At 47.4% G+C, this 9,776-nt stretch overlaps 1 long non-coding RNA gene across 1 annotated transcript; it reads left to right on the forward strand.

The window, feature by feature from the left end:
• Positions 1-1,600, forward strand: LOC128627093 (uncharacterized). The gene is made up of 3 exons (XR_008391193.1): positions 1-457; positions 1,304-1,442; positions 1,542-1,600. It is a non-coding gene; the product is annotated as an uncharacterized LOC128627093 (long non-coding RNA).
• The last annotated feature ends 8,176 nt before the right edge of the window (positions 1,601-9,776 follow it).

A 9,776-nucleotide genomic window follows, 5' to 3' on the forward strand; every position in this document is an offset into this window, starting at 1 on the left:
GGTTGTGGGTGGCTGTGTCTTCACATCAGGTACCTCAGGACATGGGCTGTGGACAAGGCTCCCTCTGGGGACAGCTACCAGGCACCCCTCTGCACCAGGCAGGCTCCCTGCAGCCAAGGAATTCAGAACTCACAGCTGCCGTGGCGGGAGCGCCTGGGCTCCACCAATCACACCGGGCCTTTGCGTCCACGATGGTCACCTCGCCTGTGCAGCGGCCTGGTGAAATAGGTGGGGTTATCATTCCAGGTGAGAGAGCGAGGCAAGTCTTCCAGGACAGCCCTGTGTGTCCAGCCTGACGCTGCCACTCCCTGCGATGGCTCTGTGGGGACACGCTGTCTTCACAGAGGGCAGGAGAATAGGAGGAGACCAAGGCCAAGGTTTGCTGCAGCCCAGCCCCTGGCCCCAGGACAGTGCCCCAGGATACGCTGAATGGACGGATGGAAGAATGAATGGACAGGTGAATGGATGATCCCGGAGGGCGGGGGGATGATGAATGATGGACGGATGAATGAATGAGAGCCCACCCAGAGGAGCTGGAGTTTGAATCCGCCTGAGCTTTTCAGACACTGGGCTCTACTCACCCTTGCAAGACACACAGAAAGTAGACTCTCCCTTTAGGAAAATAAATACTTCTCAATGAAGGGGATGATGCTGGGGGCTGGGTGGAGGGGGAGATGAAAAGTTGAATTTTTGACCTAATGTGAAAGGGACACTTTAGTGTCAAATAAAATTAGGGAGCTATAATCTTAAATGCAGAAGGAGAAAGAAAGCAATGCAGCTGGAGAGATCTGTCTTCAGCAGCCTTGGCCACCATATTTCTAGGATCCCGTCAGATGCATGATTCACTAGAAAATCTCCAGTTGGCTTGGAATCAGACATTTTCAAGCTGGGCTGAGTGCGGAGAACTCCTTGCCCAGGTCCCAGCTGGTCTCTGCCGCAGTTCCAGAGCCTTCTGCTCAGAGGAGCCCGTTCCGGCCCCCAGGTTCCATTTCAGAGCCTGCAGAATAATTCCAGGGGTCTCAGGGACCAGGGGCCCGATCTGGGCTCAGACTCCATGTCTGTGTCTGATCTCCAAGCAGCATGCTGGGAACTTGGCTCAATTTGCCAGGGTGCATCTCACACCTGTCCTGGGAGGGAGGGCGCTAGTCCCCCTTCCTCCAAGGTGCCAAACCACAGCTGAAAACGCAGCTTCTGGAATGTGCCAGGAGGGACCTTCCACCACTACCCTGGGGGGGGGGGGCCGGGGAGTGAGCCGGGAGGAAAGCCTCTGACGTGCATTTGCTTCTCTTTCCTAAAATGTAAGTTCACATCCTTAGAACATCTCTTCTCATTGAAAAGACCTCAGGCAATACTGGTAAGTTTAAGGAAAGTTGGACAACAGATCACCTGAGATCCCACCACCCAGACGAGCAGACGCGATCAGCTGGCCGAGCAACCTTGCGGTAAGTTCTCAGTGCATCTATCTGTTCACGAAACGGACTCGAGCTGTTCTAAAACCTTTATTGATTTATTTATATTTTTATTTTTTATTCTTATCCAAGGACATTTTTTCACTGCTGTTAGAGAAGGATGAAGGGGGGCAGAGAGAGAGAGAGAGAGAGAGAGCGAGACGTCAGTTCGAGAGAGAAACATCCATCGGCTGCCTCCCGAATGCACCCAGGTCGGGATAGAACCAGGACCTTTCGCTGCCCAGGACCACACTCCAACCCACTCAGCCACACCTGCCGAGGCTCTGTAACCTTTTTTAAAAAAGACCCAGTGTGCTGTGGTCCTTGTTCTGTGCCCACAAACATGAATTTACATTGTCGATGAAAAAAAATTGTACCTTTATTTAACTTTCGACTCACTTTATTAACTAAACCTCTGTGGGTGGACAGTTAGGTTGTCCCCTACTTTTTGCTCTCACGATGTGACCCCTCCAATAGTGGCTTCCTGCAGAATTTCCCCTTCTGCTTCCTTCTACAGGAAACCAGCTCAGAGCAGCCTGAAGGAAGGAGGGACAGAGAGGAGAGAGGAACTGAGAAGGTGGGGAGGAGGAAGGGCTCTGGGGCCTCTAGACAAGTCCCCCAAAGACCTGAGGCAGGAGTCTGGTGGCAGCCAGAAGCCTCAGGCAGGTCTCGGCTGCTCTTCGCCAGAGCAGAGGGTTCCAGAGCCTACGTATCCCAGAGGGTTGGGTTCAGCCTGTCCCTGTCCCCACAGCCTCATAACAACCTACCCCCCAAGACCGAGTAAAGTGTGGAGCTGGGACAGGGTGAGAGGGGGCAATGACATGCTTGCTCCCAGAGAGCCCCGGGGATCAGGCTGCTGAGGACAAGACCGGACCGGCACCGGCAGAAACCGGCCGAGAACAGTGAAGCACGAGGAATAAGCTCTGATTCTGTTCTCTCGCTCCCTGCACCTGCCCCAAGCCTAGCCATGGGAACTCGGGGCTCCTACCCTTGACCTCGCTGAGAGAAGCCTGATGTTTCCCAGGGAAGCAGCCCAGGATAAACACACTGCCGATGGAGGGGGAGTTCTTGGGGTTTCTGTTCTGAGTGCTCCGGAGAGACCCTTAACCTGTAGGCAGCATACTACCCCTTGGAAGCACTTTAAAGAGAAGCCACAGACCAGGAAAAAGTACTGACAAAGCACGTATCCCACGGCAGCCCTGTCCCTAAATATGTAAAGAGCTCTCACAATTCAATAAGGAAACAAACTACTTGACGATAAAAAACGGGCAAACAAGGAGCAGACACTTCACCAAAGAAGACCTGTGAGTGGCAAATAAGCATGTGGGAAGACGGTCCCCATCGTTCTTCGGTGATGAGTTCAACAATTTAGAAAGCACTTTCGAGTCCTCTTCCCACTTGCTCATTCTACCAGTTCTGTGAGGTTAGTTGTCGTTATTATTGATTCCCATTTTATAGTGAGGAAATGGAGGCTCGCGGTGCTGAAGTGAATTGCCCCAGGTCAGAACGGAGACTCAAAGCAGGGAGCTTTTTCCACTCGGGAGGTTTCTGCGTTCTAAGAATGTTCTAGAAACCTAACACTCAGTAGCCAATTGGACAAGGTCATATTTTTCATTTTAAACAAGGAGAGAAGACCACATCCCACCCACACCCTCCACCATCCTGACCAGCCTCATAGGTGGTAGGACCCAGCAAAGGGCCTGCCCCTATGGGTGCCCAGTAAAGTGGGAGCACGTGGTGCTTGAATGGCCAAATCGCAGTGTTCTTGCAGGCTGGGAGAGGCCCGCCCTGTGGACTGACCACGACTGGGGCTTTGCTTCCTAGAAAGGGCGCCTGTTCCAGGGACGGCTGGTCCCAGCCCAGGGCCTGGCTGCAGCTTCAGCTTCCTGGCCCTGGGTTTGGACAGGGGCTTGAGGTGCTGCGATGGACCTTGACCGGGAACTCGGCTCCAGCTGAGGGTCCGGGCCCTGGTCCTGGTGCTGGGGCCCTCCAAGGGCACAGGGTATGGGGGACTTCGGGCTGGCAGAAGGAGAGGAGGGCGCAGGATGACCCACGGCACCTCTCCCCCACCTTGGCCCCCTGTAGCTCCTCTGTCCTCCCCAGTCTGTCGCCCGTCACAGTGCTCAGCACAGTGCTCCTCTGCCAGAGACCAAGAGGCGATGCTCGACTCCTGGGAGGCAGAGATATTGGCCAATCAGCTGCATGCTTTTGCTAGGATCTAGCAAAGAGCTTGGCACAGAGCTCAAGGAACTGGGAAAAGGAGGAAGAGGGACCAGGGTGGGGAGAGATCGGCAGGTACGGGCTAGCAGGCCCAGCGGGCCTGTTCCTCACGCTGGCCGTTGGGGGCAGGGCCCGGCATTGCTGTGTGTGGACGTCAAGAACAGCTCCCACCTGGACTCCCACTCGAACAGACCACTGCTCTCACAGTCTTTGTCCCCGCCCCACGGACCTGGCTCTCGTTCATTCAATGAGCATTGATGGATCATCTGTAGCCTGTTTACACACATGAAGTCATTTAATTCTCAAAATGAGTCTACTTGCCAAGTGCCACGATTATCCCCATTTGACATGCAAGAAAACTGAAGCATGGAGAGGTCACAGCGCTAGTGAAGGGCAAACCCAGAGAATCCAGATTCAAGGTCTAAGTTCTTGACCACCACAATCTCCTGCCTCCCAGTAGAGAGACCAAGCCACATCCCTGCCCTCACCTTGCTTAAATTCTATGGGGGAAGGAACCCAGAAATCATCTGATGGATTATAGTTCAATGGTGATAAGTGCTAGAAAGAAAAACAAAGCCATGTCTTGGACACTGAGTTGTGTCTTTGGGCAAATCACTTCACTCTTCTGGGCCTCTGTTTTTTAATCTGATAAAAGTAGGTCTTTTTTTTTTTTTGCACATATCTGTCCAATTTTCGCAACACTGTTTATTGCCTTAGACTGTCTTTATTGCCTTGTATGCTCTTGCCTCCTTTGTTGAATAAAACTGACCATAAAAGCATGGGTTTATTTCTGGACTCTCTATATTCTGTTCCATTGATCCATGTGTTTGTTTTTATGCCAGTTCCATGCTGTTTTGTTTACTATGGCCTTGTAGTATAGTTTGATATCAGGTGGTGTGATTCCTTCAACTTTGTTCTTTCTCAAGGTTGCTGCGCCTTTTCAGGGTCTTTTGTGCTTCCATATAAATTGTTGGAGTATTTGTTCTAGTTCTGTGAAATATGCCAATGGTATCTTGACAGAAATTGCCTTGAATCTATAGACTTCTGGGAATTATAGATATTCTAATGATATTCATCTTTCTATCCATGAACATAGTATATGCTTCCACTTATTTGTAACTTCTTCACTTTCTTCCTTCAGTGTTGTAATTATCTGAGTACAGGTCTTTTACATTCTTGGTTAAATTTATTCCTTGAGATTTTATTTTATCTTATTTTATTTTTCATGCAATTGTAAATGAGATTTTCTTAGTTTCCCTTTCTGATAGTCTGTTATGGACTTATAAAAATGCAACTGACTTCTGGATATTTATTTTGTGTCCTGTAACTGAGTTTATTGATCAGTCGTGGTGGTTTTGTTGGAGTCTGTAGGGTTTTCTATGTACAATATCATATCATCTGCAAATAATGACTGTTTTCCTTCTTCCTTTCCAATCTGGATGCCCTTTATTTCTTCTTCTTGTCTGATTGCTATGGCCAGGACTTCCAGTACTATGCAGAATGAGAGAGGTAAAAGCAGACATCCCTGTCTTGTTCTTGATCTTAGTGGAAATGTTTGCAGTTTCTGCCCATTGAGTATGAAGCTGGTGGTGGGTCAGTTACATACGGCTTTTACTATGTTGGGATATGTTCCCTCTGTTCTCACTTGCTGAGAGTTTTTATCATAAATAGGTACTGAATTTCACCAAATGCTTTTTCTGCATTTATCAAAATAATCATGCGATTTTATCCTTGATTCTGTTTATGAGGCATATCACATTTATTGATTTGTGAATATTATACCAATCTTGCATCCCCAGAATAAATCCCACTTGGTTATGGTGTATAATCTTTTTAATGTGTTACTGGATCTGGTTTGCTAATATTTTTTTGAGGATTTTAGCATCTATGTTCATCAGGGTTATTGGCCTATAATTTTCTTTCTTTGTAGTGTCCTTATCTGGTTTTGGAATTAGGATAATGCTGGCCTCGTCAAATGGGTGTGGGAGTCTCCCCTTGTCTCGAGTTTTTTGGGATAGTTTGAGAAGGAGAGAAGTTAGATGTTCTCAGAATGTTTGGTAAAACTCACCTGTGAAGCCATCCGGTCCAGGGCTTTTGTTTGTTGGGAGTTTTTTGATTCCTGCTTCAATTTCATTAGGTGTAATCATTCTATTCTTATACCACACACAAGAATAAACTGAAAATGGATTAAAGGCTTAAACATAAGATTCAAAAGCATAAAAATCCCAGAAGGAAATGCAGGCCATAAAATTTCAAACACTTCTCATAGCAACATTTCCCCTATGTCTCATCAGGCAAGGAATACAAAAGAAAAAATAAATAAATGGGACTACATCAAACTAAAAAGGTTTTGCACAGCAAAGGAAACCATCAACAAAATTAAAAGAAAACCCACTGAATGGGAGGATATATTTGCCAATGATACATCCATTAAGGGATTAATATCCAAAATTCATAAAGAACTTCTAAGGCTCAATCCCCTCCCCAACAATCCAAGTAGGAAATGGGCAAAGGACCGGAGTAGACACTTTTCCAAAGAGGACATGCAGATGGCCAACAGATACATGAAAAGATGTTCAATGTCACTCATTATCAAAGAAATGCAAATTAAAAACACAATGAGCTATCACTGCACACCTATGAGAATGGCCGTCACCAATAAATCTACACATAACAAGTGCTGGCAAGGGTGTGGAGAAAAGGGAACACTCGTGCACTGTTGGTGGGGATGTGGACTGGTGCAGCCACTGGGGAAAACAGCATGGAGTTTCCTCAAAAAATTAAAAATGGATCTGCCTTATGACCCAGTGATTCCACTTCTGGGAATGTATCTGAAGAACCCTGAAACCCTGATTCGAAAGAATATGTGCACCCCTACGTGCATTGCAGCGTTACGTGTGACGGCTGATGTTTGGAAGCAGCCCAAGTGCCCATCATTGGATGAGTGGGTAAAAAAGCTGTTACATTTACATAATGGAACACTGTTCGGCTAGAAAAAAGAAGGAAATCTTACCCTCTGGGACAGTGTGGATGGACTGGAGAGTATTATGTTAAGTGAAGTAAGCCAGTCAGACAAAGGCAAGTGTCACATGATTTCCCTTACCTGTAGAATCTAATGAAGAAACCAAGCAAAGGAGCAAGATAGAAATAGACTCACAGAGACAGAGAGCAGGCTGATAGTACTGGAGGTGAGGGGGTTGGGGGGTGGGCAAAAAAGGTGAAGGGATTAGACAAACAAGAAACCCTCATAGGCACAGGCAACAGCGTGGTGACTGCCAGAGGGAGAGGTGGTCAGAGAGGTCAGAGAGGGTCAAGGGCGGATAAGTGGTGGAGGACGGAGACTTGACCTTGAGTGGTGACTGCACACTGCAATACACAGATGACGTGTTACAGAATTGTACACCTGAGACCTGTCATTTATTTAAGCAATGTCACCCCGATAAATTCAATAAAATTAAAAACAATAAAAGCAGGCCATTGCTCGTCTGTGGCAGTCCACCTTCCCCAGGTGCTGGCAGGGTCAAAATGAGCTAATGGACACGGGAGCCATGCACTTGTATTTTTTTTCTACCAACACCAAACCACGGTGAGCTACCACTTCATACTCACTAAAACAACCTTCATAAAAAACAATGAAGGACTTCCGCCAAGATGGAGACGTAGGTGGAACCACCTTGCCTCTGTGCACAACGAAATCTAAGAACAACTATTTTTAACAACAATAAACACAACCAAGCCACACAGAAAATCGACAATACGGAGTCCGAAGACAACAAAATGCTCAGCTAAACCGGTAAGAGGAGCGAAGCCAGCAGCGGAACAGGTTGGCAAGAAAAAATTCCCGAACGGGTGGTCCGCGGTGCATGAGCAGCCGAAGGCACAGATCGCAGGCTGGCTACGGGAGCGCACAGGGAAGAGGCACTGCGGGCTGTCTGCGGTGGGTCGCGCATCTGCATGCGGATAAACCAGTGAGGAGGGAAGCCTGCGTGGGGCAGCAGGCTCGCACAATTCCGATCGGATAAACAGGCCCGGGGGGAGTGCTGTGACTGGACGGACTGAGCTAACGGAGAGGACCGCCATTGCTCCCTCTCTGACCACGCCCCCACACACAGCATCACAAACCAGCGACTGGGTCGCCCCGTCCTGGTAAACAACTAAGGCTTCGCTCAGCTTACTTAATGGCACGAATAGACCAAAAATGGCTCTAGGACAACTCAGAGCCCCAGAACCCATAGATCTAAGTGATAAAGAAATAGCCAGTCTTTCAGATGCACAGTTCAAAACACTGGTTATCAGGATCCTTACAGAACTGGTTGACTTTAGTCACAAATTAGAGAAACATATGGAAGCTAAACTAATTGAAATGAATGGTAATACAAAGGAAACCAATAGTAATGGAAAGGAGATTGGGACTCAAATCAAGGGAGTGGACCAGAAGGAAGAAAAAAATGATCAAACAGAAAAGAATGAAGAAATAAGAATTCAGAAAAATGAGGAGAAGCTTAGGAACCTCCAGGACATCTTTAAACGTTCCAACATTCGAATTATAGGGGTACCAGAAGGGGAAGAGTCACGAGTGGAAACCTTATTTGAACAAATAATAACAGAGAACTTCCCCATTCTGGCAGAGGAAATAGACTTCCAGGAAATCCAGGAAGCTCAGAGAGTCCCAAAGAAGTTGGACCCAAGAAGGAACACACCAAGACACATCATCATTACATTAGCCAAGATTAAAATGAACGAGAGAATCCTAGAAGCAGCAAGAGATAAGGGGACAGTCACCTACAAAGGAGTTCCCATCAGACTGTCAGCCGATTTCTCAAAAGAGACCTTACAGGCAAGAAGGGGCTGGAAAGAGGTATTCCAAGTCATGAAATCCAAAGACCTACAACCAAGATTGCTCTACCCAGCAAAGTTTTCATTTAGAAGCAGATGAAGTGCTTCTCAGATAAGACCAAATTCAAGAAGTTCATCATCACCAAGCCCTTATTATATGAAATGTTAAAGGGACTTACCTAAGAAAAAGAAGATAAAAAAGATGAACAGTGAAAGGACAGCAAACTCACAGTTAGTAACAAGCACACCTAAAACAAAAGCAAACTAAGAGGACAGCTAGATCAGGAGCAGAACCATAGAAATGAAGATCACATGGAGGGTTAGCAACAGGAGAATGGGAGGAGGAGAAGGGGGGAGAAGGTACAGAAAATAAGTAGCATAGACGGTAGGTAGAAAATAGATAGGGGGAGGGCAAGAATAGTATGGGAAATATAGAATCTAAAGAACTTGAGACACGTGTTCATGAACTAAAGGGGGAAATGGTGGGGGAGGGGTGTGCAGGGTGGAGGGGAATGAAAGGGGGAATAGAACAACTGTAATGGCATAATCAATAAAAAAAATTTAAAAATTAAAAAAAAAACAATGAAAACAAGCGTTGGTGAGGAAATGGAGAGACTGGAACCCGCGTGGGCCGTTGGGGAGAAGGGGAAGTGATTTGGCTGATGTGGGAAACAGTCTGGTGCTTCCTCAAAACACTAAACACAGACTTAGCAGGGACCCAGCCACCCCCTTCCTAGGTACATATTCGAAAGAATCAAAAACAGTGCTCAGGTAAACACATGCACACCTGTGTTCTTGGCAGCACGAGTCACAGCAGCCGAAAGGTGGGAACGAACCAAATGCCATCAGTGAATGAGTGGACAAAGGAGCCACACCATAGATACATGCAATGGAACGTCACGCAGCCGCCGAAAGGCAGTGCTGTGTAGCCTACGACATGGATGAGCCTTGAAAACATCACGCTAAACGGAAGAAGCCGGTCGCACATAGTCACGTATTGTCCATGCCTGTGAAATGCGGAGAAGAGGTCAGACCGTGGAGAGAGAAAGCAGGCGGGCGGTTGCTGCCCAGGGCAGGGCGGAAGCCGTGTAATGGGCGCGAGCTCTCCTGTCAGGCCGATGACAGTGTTTTGAAACTTGACAGAGACAGTAGTTGCACAGCCTCGTGAATGTACAAAATACCCTCCAGCGACTCACTCAAAATGGTTACTTTCATGATATGTTCACATTTTTCTCAAAAGTATGAATTAAGGAGCCGAGGGCTGAGGACAGG

Source organism: Artibeus jamaicensis, unplaced genomic scaffold (assembly GCF_021234435.1).
Source record: "Artibeus jamaicensis isolate MK-2021 breed Jamaican fruit bat unplaced genomic scaffold, CSHL_Jam_final contig_1085, whole genome shotgun sequence".
NCBI classification, from domain to species: Eukaryota; Metazoa; Chordata; class Mammalia; order Chiroptera; family Phyllostomidae; genus Artibeus; species Artibeus jamaicensis.